Genomic DNA, 18,652 nt, shown 5'->3' with positions numbered 1-18,652 from the left:
AAAACACAGCATCAATGGGACCAGACGGTGTCCCAGGCTGGGTCCTACACAAGCTCAAAGATGAGCTAACCCCTCACCTAAACACACTGTTTAAACTAAGCCTCTCCACAGGCTATGTGCCCACAGAGTGGCGCACAGAAACAGTTATTCCACTCCACAAAGGTGGAGCCACAACAGACCACAGGACCTATCACCTTATAAGCCTGACTAGCTTGGTCTGCAAAGCTATGGAGCGCATCATCATGGATCTCATTAACAGAGACAATGAGAACCTCCAAACACTGGACCCTACCCAGTTCGGCATTGTTAAGGGCAGATCATGCCTCCTAAACCTGGTGGACTTCTTTGAGACAGTTACCAAGGCTATAGATGAGGGAAAGGTGGTCCACACAGCCTACCTAGACCTCGCAAAGGCCTTTGACACCATTCCCCACTCAGGTATTATAGACAAGCTCACTAGCCTGAACATAAACCCCTACATCATGAGATGGGTTGCCAACTGGCTCATGGACAGAACCCACATGGTAAGAGTTGTGGGAGCTAGGTCTGACTCTAAACCGGCATTCCTCAGGGCTCAGTCCTAGGACCCCTCCTGTTTGGCATATACTTCTCAGAGGTACAGGCAAGCACAGGAGGACTATGTCTGACCAAGTTCACAGATGACTGCAAACTAGGATCTATAATTGACTCTCCGGCTAGCACAGACATCCTCCAAAAGGGTCTCACTGAGACAGATACCTGGTGTCAAAACCATGGCCTCAAGCTAAATTTCAAAAAGTTCATAGTCATCCCCTTTGGGAAAAAACAAAGTAACCACAAACTATCACATAGGTGGTAGCCCCCCTAAATATGGAAAATGTAATAAGGGATCTGGGGACTCAAGTAGATAGTAACCTCTCCTTTGATATCACATTGCCAAAGTGGTTAGAAAATCTTCTACGTGACCCACCTAATCACAAAAGGGTTGGCATCCAGATCGAAAGAGGTCATTAGGCCCTCTCTACGCATCACTCATCAGACCCATCATAGAGTACAATGTCCCATTTGGGATGTACCTTACAAGACACCTGCAACAACTGGAAAGACCACAGAAGTACCTCACCAAGAGGATCACTGGCCTCAAGCAGATGCCCTATGCAGCTCGACTGAAGAAACTCCAGCTGTACTCGGTTGCATACCGCCTACTCAGAGCTGATCTCTGCCTGACATATAAGGCCATATCCAACCCAGAATTGACGGACATGCTCCACCTAAAGAAAACCATATCCCCTCAAGCCACATGCTCCAGGGATCTAAACCTCACCACAATAAATAGGACGTGCTGGAGGGATAGATTCCTGTCCCAGAGACTTCCCATGCTCTGGAACAAGATTCCAATCTACATTAGGCAGAGCTCCTCACTAACCCTCTTCAAGAGAAACCTTGACAAGGGGATGGGAAACAGAAAGTTTGCCCCAGGGATCACTTCAATGGCTCTGCTGGACAGAGGCACAAGAAACTAATCTACGGGGGTGGCAAAAGCCAAAACGTTCTGGCTAGACTTATAAATGCCTTCGGGCAGATAGCCTAGTACCTACCTATGAACCCATGAACCTATGAACTTAGGTAAGGTGCCACTTCATTTTGTAGTTCATGTAGTACACATCCCGGGATGTCATCTAGTCCCATGAGTGCTGTATTCTTAGCTTTGGAGAGTGTGTTTTTTACCTGTGAGGCCATTATTACCAGAATTTGGCAATCTTCCAGTATTGAGATGGACTGTTTAGGGGTTGGGAGGGGGGTGAAGTTGGCACTGAATTGATCTGCCTGGATATTGCAATATCCTTGGGATCAGTATATTTAATGCCATTCTGTTGTAACTCAGAGCAGATCTCAGCATTGCCATTTAGATTCTTGATATAGCTGTAGAATGCCTTGTGGTTGTCTTTGGAAACTTTGACAATTTTATTTTCATAACTAGCTTTGAAGGATTTTATGAGGGATCTCAGCTTCTTACTAAGGCTGGTAAGGGAGTTTTTTGCATCCTGGGATCTTCCCCTTTTCTGCAACAGTTTCTTTCTTTTGTTGTAAAGTTTGTTTATGGCAGGAGACCACCAGATTGGCTTTTTTTGGAGGAGAGCATCTTGGTTCTATTTGGGATGGCACGATTCATGCATGAGTGGATGTGCTCGTACAGTGCCTTAGTGTAGGATTCAGCAGATGAAATTTCAGTTCCCGTCTGCATGGGTGTCATGAAGTTTGTCACTTCTGAAGTTGGCTTTGGAGAAGGTTTTTTATGGAGGTTTCCTTACTGGGGGTGGAGGTGGAATGTGGATGTTAAGGGTGATTAGCTTATGGTCAGACCTGATCAACAAGGGGGTGACCATAGGTGTGGAGCATCGATTCCCCATGTTGGTAATGGCCAGGTCTAGGATATTGGAGCCCCTGGTGGGACTATGGATTAGTTGATCCAGAGCATTGGAATTTATGAATTCCAAGAACCATTGGGCAAAGGTACACGAGTTGTTTTCCCAGTTAATGGCAAGGTAGTTGAAATCACCCAGTATTAGGGTGTTTGGTTGTATCTTAATATTTTCCACTATGTTTAGAAAGGTGTAGTGAGAATTTTGGGGCATGGTGGGGGATCAGTAGCAAGCTACATTTTGGATTGCAGTCTTACCTAGTGTTAGTTGCACCTGGAGAATTTCAAGCGCATTGTGTTGGGCAGCTAGCCTGGTGGTATGAATATCCTTGGTGAATATGGACACTCCTCCACCTTTAGTGTTTCAGTCCTGGTTTTGTGGCCGTAAAGTGTGGTAAGAGTTGTAGCCTGGTATTGCAGGGGTGCTCTCTGGAGCCTTGAACCAGGTCTCAGTTACTGCACAGATATTGACGTTCTCCATTTTTAGGAGTGCCTCGAGAGAGTGCATTTTGAGGTTTAGACTTCTAGCATTGAGTAGCATTACCTTAAAAATTTGCATGATTGCACCTGTTATGGTGGTTGTTTTGTCCTTTGAACTTTGCCTAAAAAGGCACTATAGGGGTGGCAAGAGCCTTAACCAGTAATCTGAATCCCAGGGGCCACAGGTGCAGACCATCTCTGGCAAAGCATCGTGGTCTGTCGATCATGTCGTCCCAGCCAGACAGATACTGGATCCCCTTTGAATGACACCAGAAGCTTAGCCAATTGTTGAAGTCAGTCATTTTGTCCTTATATTGTGGTATCATTCTGGGCAAAGGCAGGATGCTACTCAGGGCTAGGGTCATACCTGCATGGGCCACATGATATGAGAGCTCCTCCATTTCTCTTTTCATGTAGTCCAGGGAGGTACATCTCAAGTCATTCACTCCAACATGGACAATGACAGAGTCATATTTGTACTTGTTGTGGAGTGACATGAGTGCATGCGTTATGTGGTGGATCCTGGCACCCAACAGGCAGCTGAGTGTAATTGTCTCCTTGTTCAGCCTGGTGAGTGGGACATCAGTGTGCCTGACTATAGAGTCACCTATGACTAAAGTGTTAGGTACGTTGTCTTGCCTTAGGGGCTGTTGCTGGGTGGCACATTGGTGTTGTGAGCTATGTGACATTTTGGTTCTGACTGGTGTTTGTGTTTCAGCTTCGGAGGTCCTTGTTGCTTGGACAGGTTACAGTTAAGGGCCTCTGCATATGTGGATTTAATGTTGCTATGTGTGGGTGTTGGTGGTGTGGGTTTAGAAGGCCTATGTGTTGCTTGAGGTGTATTGCTGGTGTTAACCTTCTCCTCTTGACTGTCTAGCACAGTCTTGGGTGGAGAGAGTTTGCTTCCAGTTTGACTATGTAAGTGCATCTCGCACAGGTTGTAGTGTTGGGTGGTAGGAGGAGAGGGGTGTCTGTGTACATGAGGCAATTGCTGCATTGCCCCAGTATGCTCAGATTCATCGGGTGGACAGGAGAAATCACCGGAAGCTGACCCTTGGACATGCCTGGTTTGATGCTTTTTTGTAAAGTACAGGAGCTGTTTTCCCTTGCCTTAGCAAGATACTTTGCAATTGTAGACTGTGCCTACAATTAATTTCTCCTTATTAACAAGGAGAGTTGAGTGCTTGTGTCAATGTAAGGCTTCCTAGTGCTTTCCACCAAGTATTTAGAGCAAGTGCTAGTCACAGGGATGCTTAAAGGTAATATGAAAAAAATGGTGTATCCTAAACACTGCAGTGTGCACTAGATAAGTTACATGTGAAAGTAGGTAACTTAAGTTTTACCTGTCTAAAAAGTTAAGTTTTATTGGAGAGTCACTATTTTTAAAACAGCAAGAGAAATTGAAAGGGGGTGGTCACTTTTGTATTCTGGTACTATGGAATACAGTAGGATGGCCAATAAATTTAAATAGTTGAAGGGGAGTGATTTCACAAAATGATAATGTTGTGCTTACTTACACAAGCCATTGAAAGCAGAGAAGAAATGAGATATATGCTCAAATTAACATTAGAGGCAGGCAAATAGAAAGACAGTGGTATTTAAGAACTTGACAGTAAGTGGGTGGAAGGGTGGGGAAAAAATTCTGCCTGACTCACAAGAGACAGAGCTGGGGTCTCTTTTGAAGTTTTAATATACAGTAAAAATCAGAATACAAGTAAAACACAAGGTAAAGAAAACAAATCATAATATTCAAAATATAAAAAGGCAATAAAGTAATGCAAAATACAACAAATAAAAAGCAAACTAACCTTTCCTTCACAGCAAAGTGTAGCAGAGTCTGGGTGAGCCTTTCTAGTAAAGCTCTGAAATGTTATATTTTACCCCTTAATTAGAAGGTTTAGTTCCTAGCTCCACCCCCTCAGTTCACAAATGATTAACCTTAAGTGACCTCTTCTATCTTATGTATGAGTCCTCAATTGATCAGTTCTAATTTCTGCCTGACTCACAAGAGACAGAGCTGTGGTCTCTTTTGAAGTTTTAATATGCAGTTAAAAGCAGAATACAAGTAAAACACAAGGTAAAGAAAACAAATCACAGTATTCAAAATATAAAAAGGCAATAAAGTAATACAAAATACAACAAATAAAAAGCAAACTAACTTTCCTTTACAGCAAAGTGTAGCAGAGTTTGGGTGAGCAGAGTCTGGGTGAGCCTTTCTAGTAAAGTGTACATTTTAGTCTGAGCTATCTTACAGTTTGCATAACTTAATGCTACACGTATCATCAAGTCAACAGAAAAAGCATTTATATGTGTTAAAACTTTAGCATATGTTGACGGCAGTTTTGTACTATGTATGGTGTCTTGTTTGATAAGAAAAAAATTACGTAGTGTACTTTTCCTTTGACAGTTTAACTGCAGTCTGCACTCTGAGACAAAATTAAATTCATTTTTCGTGTGTGTGTGTGTATGTGTGTGTGTGTGTGTGTGTGCGCGTGAGAGAGAGTATGTGTGCACGCATATGCATGTGTGTATGTGCATGTGTGTCTTTGACTCTGTATTCATTTCAATATATATTAAATATAGAAATAACAAGCATAACCCTGTGAATCTGTCAGTGTGCAGTATGAGTGTGGCTATTAATCATTCACTTTGATGTTTTAATTACATCTAACCAGTTTGTTAGCCTATGGCAAGGTATGCTTAAATCTCTATGCTAGTCCTAGTTTGCAGGGTACAAACAAAAGAATGCACAGCAAGCTTTGATATCAATTAGAACTCATAAATCAGTCCAAAACAAAACATGTCAGTGAGGAGCTCAAAACAGGCTACCATTTCGTATCAAAGCAGTGCATTACAAACAACTCTAGAATACAACAGATAATGCAATTGGCTATCTCATATCTCCAACATGCATTCAGACAATACAGATAGAGGGGCAGCTTTCTCAATAGTAACTGTGAGGAAGACAGCTAAAAAAGAACAATACATTTACCTCTCTAATATGTTTCCTTATTCAGCTTGGTGCATTGGTGTGTGTTGCAACCTTTCAATGCCAGGGTCTGGGGTTTGGTCACTCTGTCAGGATAGTGACTATGTGGAGCTTGTGTACTCTCTCCATGTCTATGTGAAATTCTTCATAGTACTGTAATTATTTACCCTAAGACATGCAGGTCTGGTTAATCAACTACTCTAGTAAACTGGTCCTAATATTTTTATTCATGAGTTTTTCCCTCATTGTCAACTTTTTAAATGAACTTTTGGGTCAGCAGAATCAGACTGCTTAACACAATTCCATAAATAAATATAGTTTGCTAATATGCACTTACATTTTTGCTGCAGAGTTTCCATAATTTCTAGCTGTTCAGCTGATTCATGCTGTGAATTTCTTCATGTAAGGCTGTATGGTTTATGCAGTCATCTCACTAGAACTTCATAGTGCAGTTAGTTCATTACAGAAATACTACTGCCAAGTAAGAGAAGGGATGCTGTTATTCTGAATAGTAAAAATCCCCTCCGTACTGTTCCTAGATGTGTGCTGATTTGCTCATTTAAACACTCACTGCACTTAAAAGGCCAGAAACCCTGTTATATCTGAAAATAATACCGCCTATTTAATTTTAATACAACTGTTAAAAGGACTGTTTTATTTCTATGGTTTCTTCCCTGTCCTTGAGGACAGACTTCCTTTGCTAATCTCAGGTCTTCTCTTGGAGTTTCTCTGCACATGATTACTTCCAATGATGGACCTATTTATTCCAATGGATTGCATTTAATCTGGTCCCAAATTAAGTGATAATTATATGTGTGGAGCATGCTTTTACAAAAAAACATACATAATATTGGCAGAAAAATTACCATAGGATCATAGGAAGTCACTGGGCTATTGACCCTGAGACCCTTATAACCTAGCCAAGAGTTTAGCCCATATTTAGCCAGGTTAGCACCACTGCCCCTGTCCAGCAGGGACACAGGTGGAATCCCAGGGAAGTATTTTCTGTTTTCCATCTAGTTATCCAGGTTGTGCTTAAAAAGGGATAATGAGGTACTCTGCTTGACTTGGAGAGGGAGTCTATTCCACAGATGGGGGAGTCTGTGGGACACAAATTTGTCCTGCCAACAAGTCCTATTGATGTCACAGACCAGGTTGAGGTCACATGTGTGGGTTACTCGATTGGAGCTTGACTTGCAGATATGCAGCAGTCCCATCAAGGTAGAATCTGAGATTGCTTTCTATGGCAGACAGAGGTCACCTCTGAGGAGTCTGTATAAAGCTGAGCAGAGGGACAGGGCTTTTAGCCTATCAGTGTAGGATAAATGTTTGAGGCCCTGGATTCTCCTGGTGAGGGACCTCTGCTACATGTGCTTTGCGAGGTACATGCCAAAAAAAGAAGTTATGTCTTACTATAATGTTCCATCTGTATTTTTGATCCTCATTCAGTCATTACATGTGGGTATCGGTTCCGACCTCAGAACCGAGCCGGCCATCTTCCAAGTTCGCATCAGCTACAAACTCTAGAGCTAAAAACTCTTACCCAGAATTCCCCTCTCCCTGTTACCTCAGATTGAGTTTGCAAGTCAAAAGAAGGTAGAGGCTACCTCTGGTCAAATGACCTAACAGAACCGGATGGTAAGATCCACTAGAAGCCACAGGAGGGGGAAGGAGGGAGGGTCATAATGACTGAACAAGGATCAACAATACAGATGGAATGTTACGGTAAGGCATAACTTCTTTATCTGATATTGTTAATCCTCGTTCAGTCTTTACATGTGGGACAGAGTCCCCAGCTACCTTTATTCCTAGAGGCTCTTATGGAAAGACATTCCGGAGCACCATAGAACCAAAAGATGCTCTTCCCCTGGAGGCCAAATCTAATTTGTAATGATTGATGAAAGTATGAGGAGTAGCCCAAGTTGCAGCTGCACAAATGTCATGTAAAGAGGCTCTGGCATGGAAGGCAGCAGAAGTTGCCATCGACCTTGTAGAATGAGCCTTTATGATAGTAGTTAATGGAATATTATGTTTTCTATAAATGAAGGTTACGCAGTCTTGTAACCATTTAGCCAATGTGACCTTGGCAACAGCAAATCCTAATCCAGGTCCAGAATAGGCCAAAAATAACTGGTCTGATTTACGAGAAGCCTTAGTCCTGTTCAAGTATTAGTGAATTTGCCTGTGAATATCTAGGGTATGTAGGCAATACTCTCCTCTGTTTGAATGATTGGGGAAGAAAACTGGCAATTCAATGGTTTGATTAATGGACATTTCAGAGATCACTTTTGGCAGAAAGGAAGGATTAGTTCTCAATGACACTCTATCTCTATGAAAAATCAAATATAGTCTCTTGATGCATAAGGCTTGAAGCTCAGAGATAAGTCTGGCAGACGTAATGGCGACCAAAAACAAGGTTTTCCATGACAAATATTTGAGGTTGCAAAAAGAAGGTGGTTCAAAAGGTGGCATTGTCAAAGCTTGTAGGACAAATGACAGGTCCCATGGTTGAGTAGGTTCTCTAAAAGGGGGTCTTAGATGACTCACGCCTTTTATGAAAGTCTTGCATAATTTGTGTGACATAAGTGAAGAGTCTTGGACACCATCATGAAAATTAGATATTGCAACCAAATGAACTCAAATGCTAGAGGCAGGTAGACCGGACAGAGACAGGGTAGACAGATATTCCAGTACTATCGACACTGGTGCTGAAAAAGGATCTACTTGTTTTTCTTTCAGTCAAAAAGTAAATCTTTTCCACTTGCTGAGATATGTAATTCTGGTGGAAGACTTTGAACACTAAATATGCCCGGAATAGTCAACCAAATAACAAAATATCTCCAAATCTGTTCACAGACTCGGTATATACCAGCACCATGCATGCATTGAAGCTCCAAAACCTCCGTTTATTAATAAAAGTTTAAAAAATATAAAAAAAAAACATTTACTTTACAACAAAGTTAAGCGCTTTCATCTACTCTATGTAGACTTCATCAGAACTGATTCTGTTCTGATGAAGTCTACATAAAGTAGATGAAAGCACTTAACTTTGTTGTAAAGTAAATGTTTTTTTTATATTTTTTAAACCTTTATTAATAAACGGAGGTTTTAGAACTTCAGTGCACGTATGATGCTGGTATATACCGAGTCTGTGAACAGATCTGGTGGAAGACTTATGAGATGCAATAAGAATGTAACATACTGGCAAAGAAAGATAATTCTGCCTGGCAATCAAAGGAATTGGAGGAGCCAAGCTGTGAGCTTCAGGCTATTCAAGTTGGTGTGAATCAGATTCTGCAGATGGGTGATCAACCCTGGGGTTGGATGGAGAATCCACGGTTGATCCAGCAGGTGAGGCCAAAGGAAGGGAAACCAAATCTGATGAGACCAATATGGTGCTATGAGGATTACTTTGCTCTTCAACCGGCGGGCTTTCTTCAGAAACTGGGGAATGAGGGGGAGAGGTGGAAATGCATAAAGCAGACCCGAGAGCCAATCATGGTCTAGAGCGTCCCTGGGTGACTGTCCCATAGGGGGAATCAGGGCAAAATAGTTGCTGCATTTGTAGTTGGTCGGGGACGCAAAGAGGTCACAGCACAGAAGACCCCAGCGATTAAAAATCTCCGCCGGTATCAAGGGATTCAGGGACCACTTGTGAGGTTGTAGAATACACCTGCTGAGTCTGTCTGCTATCACATTGGAACTCCAGGGAATGTGCGTTGCTAGAAGAAAGCAGTTGGTAGCCATCGCCCATTGCCATATCCTCATGGCCTCTCAACAGAGTGGGTAAGATTTGGTTCCACCTTGTTTGTTGATGTACCAAACCACTGCCATGTTGTCTGATTGTATCACAATAGTCCCAGATGGCAGCAGGGGATGGAATGCTTGCAATGCCGGAAGCACCGCCCTTAGCTCTAGAACATTTATATGCAGATGGGCCTCCATTTCGGACCAAGTACCTTGGACTGTCTGTCCCTGAAATAGCCCCCCCACCCCATCAGGGAGGTGTCCGTGGTCACTGTAGCCTTGAATTGTTGGGGGGAGAAGGGGCGAGACCATTGTGATGGATTGTGTGCCATCCACCAATTTAGGTCATGTTTGCACCTGTGAGTTACCCGGATCTTGGCTGAAAGAGGGTACTGAAAGGGATACCATTGGGTGAGCAGTAGCCATTGTAGAAGCCTCATGTGAAACCTGGCCAGGGGGACAATTGTAATGGAGGCTGCCATGGAACCCAACAACTGGAGAACAGAATGAGCTGTGGATTTCTCCCTTGAAAGGATTGGAATCAGTTGCTGCTTTATCCTTAGAATTCTGTGCTCTGGAATGAATGCTCTGCAATTCTTTGTATTCAAGATGACCCCTATGAATTCTGTGGACTGAGATGGGGTGAGATTGGATTTTTGCCAGTTTATGGTTATGCTTAGCCTTTCTGCAGTGAGGAGGGAGTATGCCAGGGCTTTTTCCAATAGATGTCTGGTGGGGGCGGAGATGAGTCGTCTAGGTATGGAAACACCTGGAATCCTTGTAGTTGCAAGTGAGCTGTGATGACTGCCATGCACTTTGTGAACACTCTGGGGGCTGTAGAGGGTCCAAAGGGCAGTACTCTGAACTGGTAATGACTGGCACCCACACAGAAGCAAAGGAATCTTCTTGATGGTCTGTCCACTTTTATGTGGTAGTACGCATCTTGAAGATCTATCAAGCACATCCAATCATCTTTTTTCCAAAAGCGGAAGGATAGACTGTATTGTGACCATCTGGAATTTCTGTACTTTTACAAACTTGTTCAATACACTGAGATCCAAAATTGATCGCCAGTCCCCGGATTTCTTTGGCACCAAAAATAGTCTTGAGTAGAATCCGGATCCTACCTGGTCTGGAGGGACTATTTGGATGACTCTTTTTCTTAGCAGCTTTGAAATCTCTAATGCTGCTTCTTCCCTTTGACTGGGTGGAACATCAGATAAGCTTGTTAGGGGAGTGGGACAAAGGTCAAAGGGGATATGATAACCTCTGATTATTATCCTTTGTACTCAAGAATCGGTGGTAATGGTTAGCCAGGCAAAAGGGTACAAAGAGAAATGAACCCCAACCACTTCCAGAGGAAAGCAGTTGGGCCACTCTTCAGGAGCGCTGGTAGGATTGGCCAGGGAAAGAATCCCTGGAACCCTGGTTACATGCCCCCGCCCTCTGCCCTGAAAGGGGCATCTTCCCTGAGAGTTTCCCCCTCTGCCTCTAGGGGAGAACTCGGCCTGTGTGTCACGGAAAGAACCTTGAGACTTTCTGTGCCATATTTTCCCACTCTTCTGGTTCCTGGAGAAATCCCATTGAGGGGAAGAATAACAGACACCCAGAGCAGAAAGGGTCTTACCGTCCTGTTCACATCTGGCCAATGTGCTTTTAACCTTGGGTCCGAACAAAGATGAGACTTCGATGGGAGCATTGAGAAAGGAAGCCTTGAAGGGTTCTGTGAAATTACACAAGCGCATCCAGGCATGTCGTCTCAGAACAATGCCTGAACCCGCCGCTCTAGCTGCTCCTTCTGATGCGTGAGATATCAGACATCCTGGGCTGTGACAAGACTTTCCTGCCACAAAGGCAACTGCGGCTCCTTAGTGAGGTCCATAAAGGAACTGTAGTGGGGGAAGACTGTGCTATATCAAGGGGATTCAAAGGCAATGAAGGAGGAGAATAAGTAGGAGTCTTTGGTAAAGGGTGATCACCTCCTGAGGAAGGATAGGTCGTGGGGAGTGGGGTACCTCTGGCGAAAAGCACTTGATCCACAAGACGCAACACATCGTGTTCAGAGAGGCTTCTAGCAGATTTCACGGACATGGCTGAGGGAGAGTCAGGTCTATCCAAGGACAGAGAAAACTCGGTGCCCAGCACATAGGTGGTCTGCACTGAGAACAACAAAGCTGTAATGGACTGAACTACTGGTGTCTGCACGAAGAAAATCATCAGTGCCGAAGGAGTGGTCTGCACAAACGAAGTCAGTACCAAAGTGGTTGTCGGTGCTAAGGCCTGAGTCGAAAACATCTGTGATGAAAACTGAATGGTTGGTACCGAGAGGGTAGTCAGTGCCGGGTAAGTTGTCAGAGCCGAAAAGGAAATGGGCATCGAAACATCCATCGACGTCATAACAGTCTGCATCGACTGGACAGTCGGTGCCGGTAAGGAAGTCTGAACTGAGTAGCTCCTCTGTACCAATGCGGTATGGGGCACACTAGTCGGTGCTGAGGTCTCAGATGGCACCGATGGCCTTGGTGCCGAAGGTCTAGGCACCAAAAGCACTGGAGCTGAAGAAGTCAAACCCGAACTGGAAAGCTTAGCTTTCTTGGGTCTCATTTCCTAAGGGTCCCCAGCTGGGGACGAAGGAAGATATTTGGCCTTTTTATGTTCATCACTCTTTTTCTTATGGGATCTTGGAGGAGTTGAATCCTCCGACCCAGAAATAGCCTCTGAAAAAGGAGATTTAAGTAACCTCTTCAATATTAATTTATTTTTCCTCTCAATTAACGTCCTGTTAGAGAAATTCTTACAAATCCCACAAGGCGGGTCAACTGTTAAATGAGGCACACCCAAGCAATAGACACACAGAGAATGTGCATCTGAAGTAGGTAATTTATGTCTACAATCTAAACATCTTTTAAACCCTGGGCTACCTTTTTTATCTGTCATGTTTGTTAAGGAAAGAAAGAAAAAAATAGAAAAATACCAGCAATGGTGCAAGAAATACCCAAAGGTAAGAAGGAAAAGGGGTTTAGCAACGATGGTAAAAAAAAGAATTACCTTGCAGTAAAAAGAGAGGAAAGGAGTTGAAAAGGATGTGAAAAAAGGTAGTCGCCAAATGCAATAAGGTAAGAGATAACTATCTAATAACGTTTTTGTGAAAGAAAGCTGTCTTAGAACTTAGTATGAAGAAAATACTGTACTTAGCTCAAGAGATGTAGCTTGACACGACCGAATGGCGATGCAGCAAAAGAAATCTGGGGTAACAGGGAGAGGGGAATTCTGGGTAAGAGTTTTTAGCTCGAGAGTTTGTAGCTGGCACGAGCTTGGAAGATGGCCGGCTCGGTTCCATGTTCGGAACTGATACCCACATCTAAGGACTGAACGAGGATTAACAATATCAGATGGGGCATTATATTCAATAATGGGCCTTATAAGGGAAGAATACAGGGATATTATGACCTCCTTGCCCCTGTATGAGAGACCCTTACTTATAAGGTGAGTCATTTAGAAAGTTTTCCGTACAACAAAAGCAACATGGTGGTCAAACGTTAGGTTGCTATCAATCTGGATGCCCAAATCCCTCATGACTGATTGCATGCTTAGGATGTTGTTATTAATGTGATAATTTGTGGGGACATCACTCTCACCAAAGGGGATGATGATGCATTCTTTTGGTATTCAGCTTGAGGCCATGTTTCTGGAACTAGTCATTTGTTTGGCTGAGACCCTCTTGGAGAATATCCACATCACTAAAAGAATTTATTACAGCGCCCAGCTTGCAGTCATCTGCAGACTTGGTCAGCTATAGCCCATTGGTTTTGGCCTGCACCTCAGAAAAGTATATCCCAAATAACGAAGCCCCAAGACCGATCCCTGGGGTACACTGCTCATTACAGGTCTACTACTTGAGGTGGCTTCTCCTATTTTGACTAGGTGGGTTCTATCAGTGAGCCAGTTTGCTACCCATCTGGTAACATATGGATTGATGCCTAGTTGAAAGAGTTTATCAATTATACCCGAGTGGGGAATAGTGTTGAAAGCTTTGGCTAGGTCAAGGTAGGTGGTGTGCACCGCCCTCTCCTCGTCCATGGCTTTGATAACTGTCTCAAAGAAGTCGACCAAATTTCATAGACATAACCTCCCCTTGACGAAGCCAAACTGTGTGGGGTCAAGTGTTTGGAGGTTGCCAATGTCCTTGTTAATGAGGACCATGGCAATCCATTCTGTAGCCTTGTAGATCTGATGGGGTCTGTAATTTACTGGATCGGTGGATGCTCCACCTTTGTGCAAAGGGATGACAGTGGCTGTCCGCCACTCATCTGGGATGAAGCTGGTACTCAGACTTTGGTTGAATAGGGAGCTTAATGGTGCTGCAAGCTCCTGCCTGAGTTCATGTAGGATGCAGCCTGGGATGATATTGGGTCCCATGGAGACTGTATTTTTTGCCTTTAAGAGGGCAGTGATGACCTGTTCCCTAGAGATAAGAGGAGGGGAGCAGGTACTGGGGATGTCCTGATTTACTGATGGGTGGGACAGTGAGGTGAAGTGTTCGCTGAATCCGTCAGACAGAAAATTGGCTATATTTATGGCATTTGTGTATGCGGAGTCCTTAACCACCAGTTCTGAGCATTTTAGTTTAGCACCGCCCCCGTCTCTCATTCTCTCTCTGTCTCTGTCCCTGTCTCTGTCTCTGTCTCTCTCTCTTTCTCTCTCTCTCATGACCAACTGGTCATTCAAATTACTAGCAGTTTAGTATGCTAGTTAAGGAGCATACTGGTTAAGGTATTGCTGTTTGAAGGAGTAGCCATGAACGAGAATGCTACGAAATCCCACTTCCATATAATATAACTATTAAAAAGAAGTTATGTACTCACCACAACATTCCATCTGTGTTCTCTGCTTCAGTCTACATCAAACCTGTTGGGTCTCGGTTCTGAGCTTGGAACTGACTCAGCCATCAACAATCTTAGGATTCCAAGCTAGAGCTCCTCCCACTCTACCCATACTGCCTAGCTCCTCTCAGATACCTCAGATCTTGTTTGCTGCCAATATTCTAAGAAGAGAGAAATACATTCTAAACACAAAAGAATAGAGCTTAAAAAGATGCTCAGGAGCTCAAAAACAGGAAGAAAGGTTCCCAGTAAAATCTATCAGGCCCTTCAGAGATAAGGACGGTGGAAGGAAGGAGGGATGATTGATGAAGACTGAAGCAGACAACACCGATTGAATGTTATGGTGGGTACATAACTTTTTATCTGATGTTGTCTGTTCATTCTTCATCAAACCTGTTACACAGAGTCCCCAGCTACATAGATCTGGCCAGCCTTATGATAGAATATTCTGGAGCACTGCAGAACCAAAGCAGCCCTATTCCTGGATACGATATCAAGTTTATAATGCAAAATAAAGGTGTGAGGGTTTGGCCATGAAGCAGCTGCACAAATATCTTCTAGACCAGAAGGCCTGAGACATGGCTATGGATCTCATGGAATGAGCTCTGTCTGGTTTAGGTAAAGGAACATCATTCAATGAATACACATGAGTAATACAATCTCTTAACCATCGAGTAATAGTAGCTTTAACAACAGCTTTCCCTTTTTTGGAATCTGAGAAAGCAACAAACAACTGATCAGATTTCCTGAAAGTTTTTGTCCTATCCAGGTAGAAATGCAATTGTCTATGAATATCTAAAAGATACAACATAAATTCACCCTTATTTGTTAAGTCTGGAAAAAACACAGAGAGATTAATGGATTGATTAATGGTATTTATCAACACAACCTTTGGTAAGAAAGAGGGATTAGTACATAAGGTAACCCTGTCTTTATGAAAAATAAATTTACATCTGGTTATTTTACATGCCTTGAATATCACGTATATACAGAAAGAGTGGCAGAAGAGATTGTTAGTTATTTATTTTAGTTTTTTATTCTGTCATGTTTCATTCTGTTATTTGTAGGTTTCATTATGCAATGCATTGAAATGGGCATTAGTTATTAGTTTTACATATATATATTTTTTTAATTATGTGAACACTTAGAGTAAGCATCCACCTACTTAATATTAATATATCCTTTTTACATTTTTATATCTTTAACCATTTTCATAAATTGTGTGTAGTTAATGAGTCATTATCGACCTAATATGTATTATTATTTATTATTTTTAAATAGGTATAAGGAAGATGAAGAGGGTATTTGAAAGAACACATATCATTAATAATACAGCACGTATTCTAAAGCGCGTAAGTTTAAATTATTTGGTTTTTCAATACCTTCGTAAAAAAAAAATCCACCAATGTGTTCCGGACATGTACTATTTTGGACATACAAATAATGTATAAATATAATAATGTATAGTTATATCATCAGCAGCCTATATAATTATAGTTATTATAATCATCAATTGATAGAGTATTGTTAAGCAAAAACAACAAAAATGTTTTATAAGCATTACTGATGGCACAAAATATAAGCTGAGAGTTTACAGTTTATCATATGTTTTGATGGTTATCAACTTTTTTGAACATATGGTAAAATTTATTTCTGCCCACAAGGTGAATGTTTATAGAGGGGCATAAATTATATTTATTTACAGGGCTAAGTCCCTTTAAATTTTCAAAATATTCTTGGCGCCAAAATGTTTATTTAAGGCGTACACTTTTAGCATTCAGTGTTCTGAAGAAGCCCGAATAACGGATGAAAGTGCTTAACCTACATTCGTTCATTTCATGGATTTCAGACTCCTTGGTCTTCAGTGAATTTATTCAGTTTGGCATATAGTGAATTAGTTGGAGGTTCTTCAACAATTGTTCATGTATATGACTTGCGTTTGGGCACAACGCCTAATTGTTTGGATGTATCTATCGTTGTCATTCTGTCATGGGCAATAAATAATTGTTTTTAATGAACGGAGTGCATTCCTGCTATTGTTCCACTAAAGGTGAGCGAGCACTTATTGGGGATTCTGTACATTACATTTATGAAAAATAAGATAGGGAGGCTTGGAAGACATTGCTTGAAGCTCCAAAACCCTCCTGGCCGAAGTAATAGCTACTAACAAGGCTGTTTTCAGGACAAGAATTTCAACTCTGCCTTAGCAGCAGGTTCAATGGGGGATAAGGTCAGAGCTTGAAGAACCAATGCAAGATCCCATGGAGGAGTAGGATCTTTGATAGGAGGTCAAAGAAGAAATGTACCCTTGAGAAAGGCTTTACAAACTCTAGAAAAAGCTAAAGATGTACCATTCTCCCCACTGTGAGAATTAAACATGGCTGCTAACTGAACTTTAACAGTAGAGAAGCTGGCCCCCGAATGAAAAAGTCCAGATAGGAAATTCAACACTGCCGAAATGGGCGCCATAAGTGGATCAATGTGATGCTATTGGGCCCATATGAAAAACCTTTTCCACTTACTTTTATAAATTTTCTGGGTAGAAGACTTATGGGAGGAAATGATAATCTTCTGGACTGGGGAAGAAAGCCTGGATTGTCTAGCCTTCATCAGAATTAGAGAAACCATGTAGTTAGTTTCAAATTGTGAAGATCGGGATGAATTGCTATGAAGGGTGAGACAGAAGGTCCGGACATGGTTCCAAATTAGGTGAGACCACAGGAAGATGAACCAAACTTGTCAAAGCCAAAAGGGGGCAAAGAGGATCACTTTGCTCTTCAACCTGCATGCCTTCTGAAGAAATTTGGGAATTGGAGGAAGAGGAGGAAATGCATAAAGTAGTCCAAGATGCCAAGCATTGACTAGACCATCTCTTAATGCCTATTCCTGTGGAGGGATCAGGGCAAAGTACCTGCTCCACTTGTTGTTGAAGGGAGATGCAAAAAGGTCACAGCAGGGTTGACCCCATTTGAGGAAAATCTGGCATGCCACTGACTGATTCAGAGACCACTCATGAGGCATCAATAGTACCCTGCTGAGCCTGTCCACCAATATGTTGTGCTCCCCCTGAATGTGCATTGCAACTAGAAAGTGGGTGGCAGAGGCAGCCCATTGCCACACTCTCATTGCTTCTCGACAAAGGGGGTAGGACTTGGTTCCACCTTGTTTGTTGTGGTACCACACAACAGACATGCTGTCAGTCTGAAACACGATTGTCCCCAGAGGAAGAAGAGAGTGAAGGGCTTGCAGAGCTAAAAGCACCACCCTCATCTCTAGGACATTGATATGCAGACTTGTCTCCTGGGGAGTCCACATGCCTTGAACTGTCTGTCCCAAGTAATGCCCCCACCCCAGCTGGGAGTTGTCCGTGGTCAACGTGGTGACGGGGGTGGGAAGAATGAAAGGTCAGCCTTTAGACACTTCTGGATCATGAAGCTACCACAAAAGAGAATTTCTGCATACTTGAGACAGTCTTATAGGATGATTGAGGGGATTGTGAAGAAGGGACCATTGGACAGACAACATCCACTGCAGAACACTCATATGTAAGCAAGCTGTCAGTAGTAAAGTTATTGTTGCAGCCATAGAACCTAGAACCCTAGGGACAAGATTTGCTGGAGGAACTGGCACTGCTAGCATTTGCCTGATATGTGTCTGTAGTGAGAGAATCCTGTCCTGTGGACAATAGGCCAAGGTTTTGTTTGTGTCCAAGCAGGCTGCTATAAAATCCATCATTTGCACAGGTTGCAATTGTGACTTTTGAAGGTTTATGTTGATCCCTAAGGTCGGGGCCAGTTGCAAGAGAAACATCCCTGGTCTGAATCAGTAGATGCCTGGATGGTGAAACTAGCAGCCAGTGATCCAGGTAAGGAAACACATGGGATTCCTGCAGTCTGAGGTGAGCTGCAACCACTGCTAAGCATTTGGTGAATGCCCTGGGGACTGTGGTGAGACCAGATGGAAGCACACAAAATTGGTAGTGAATGGCTCCCTGCCTGAAATGGAGGTACTTTCTGGAGCATCAGTTCATTTTGATGTGACAGTACACATCCTTCTGATCTATCAAGCACATCCAGTAGTTCTTCTGTAGAAAAGGAAGGAAGGATGAACTGAACTGTGACCATCCTGAAGTTACTGTGTCTCACCGATTTG

The sequence above is a fragment of the Protopterus annectens genome, chromosome 2.part1 (assembly GCF_019279795.1).
Source record: "Protopterus annectens isolate FY-2018-M chromosome 2.part1, PAN1.0, whole genome shotgun sequence".
NCBI lineage: Eukaryota > Metazoa > Chordata > Ceratodontiformes > Protopteridae > Protopterus > Protopterus annectens.
This window is presented reverse-complemented; position numbering follows the sequence as displayed.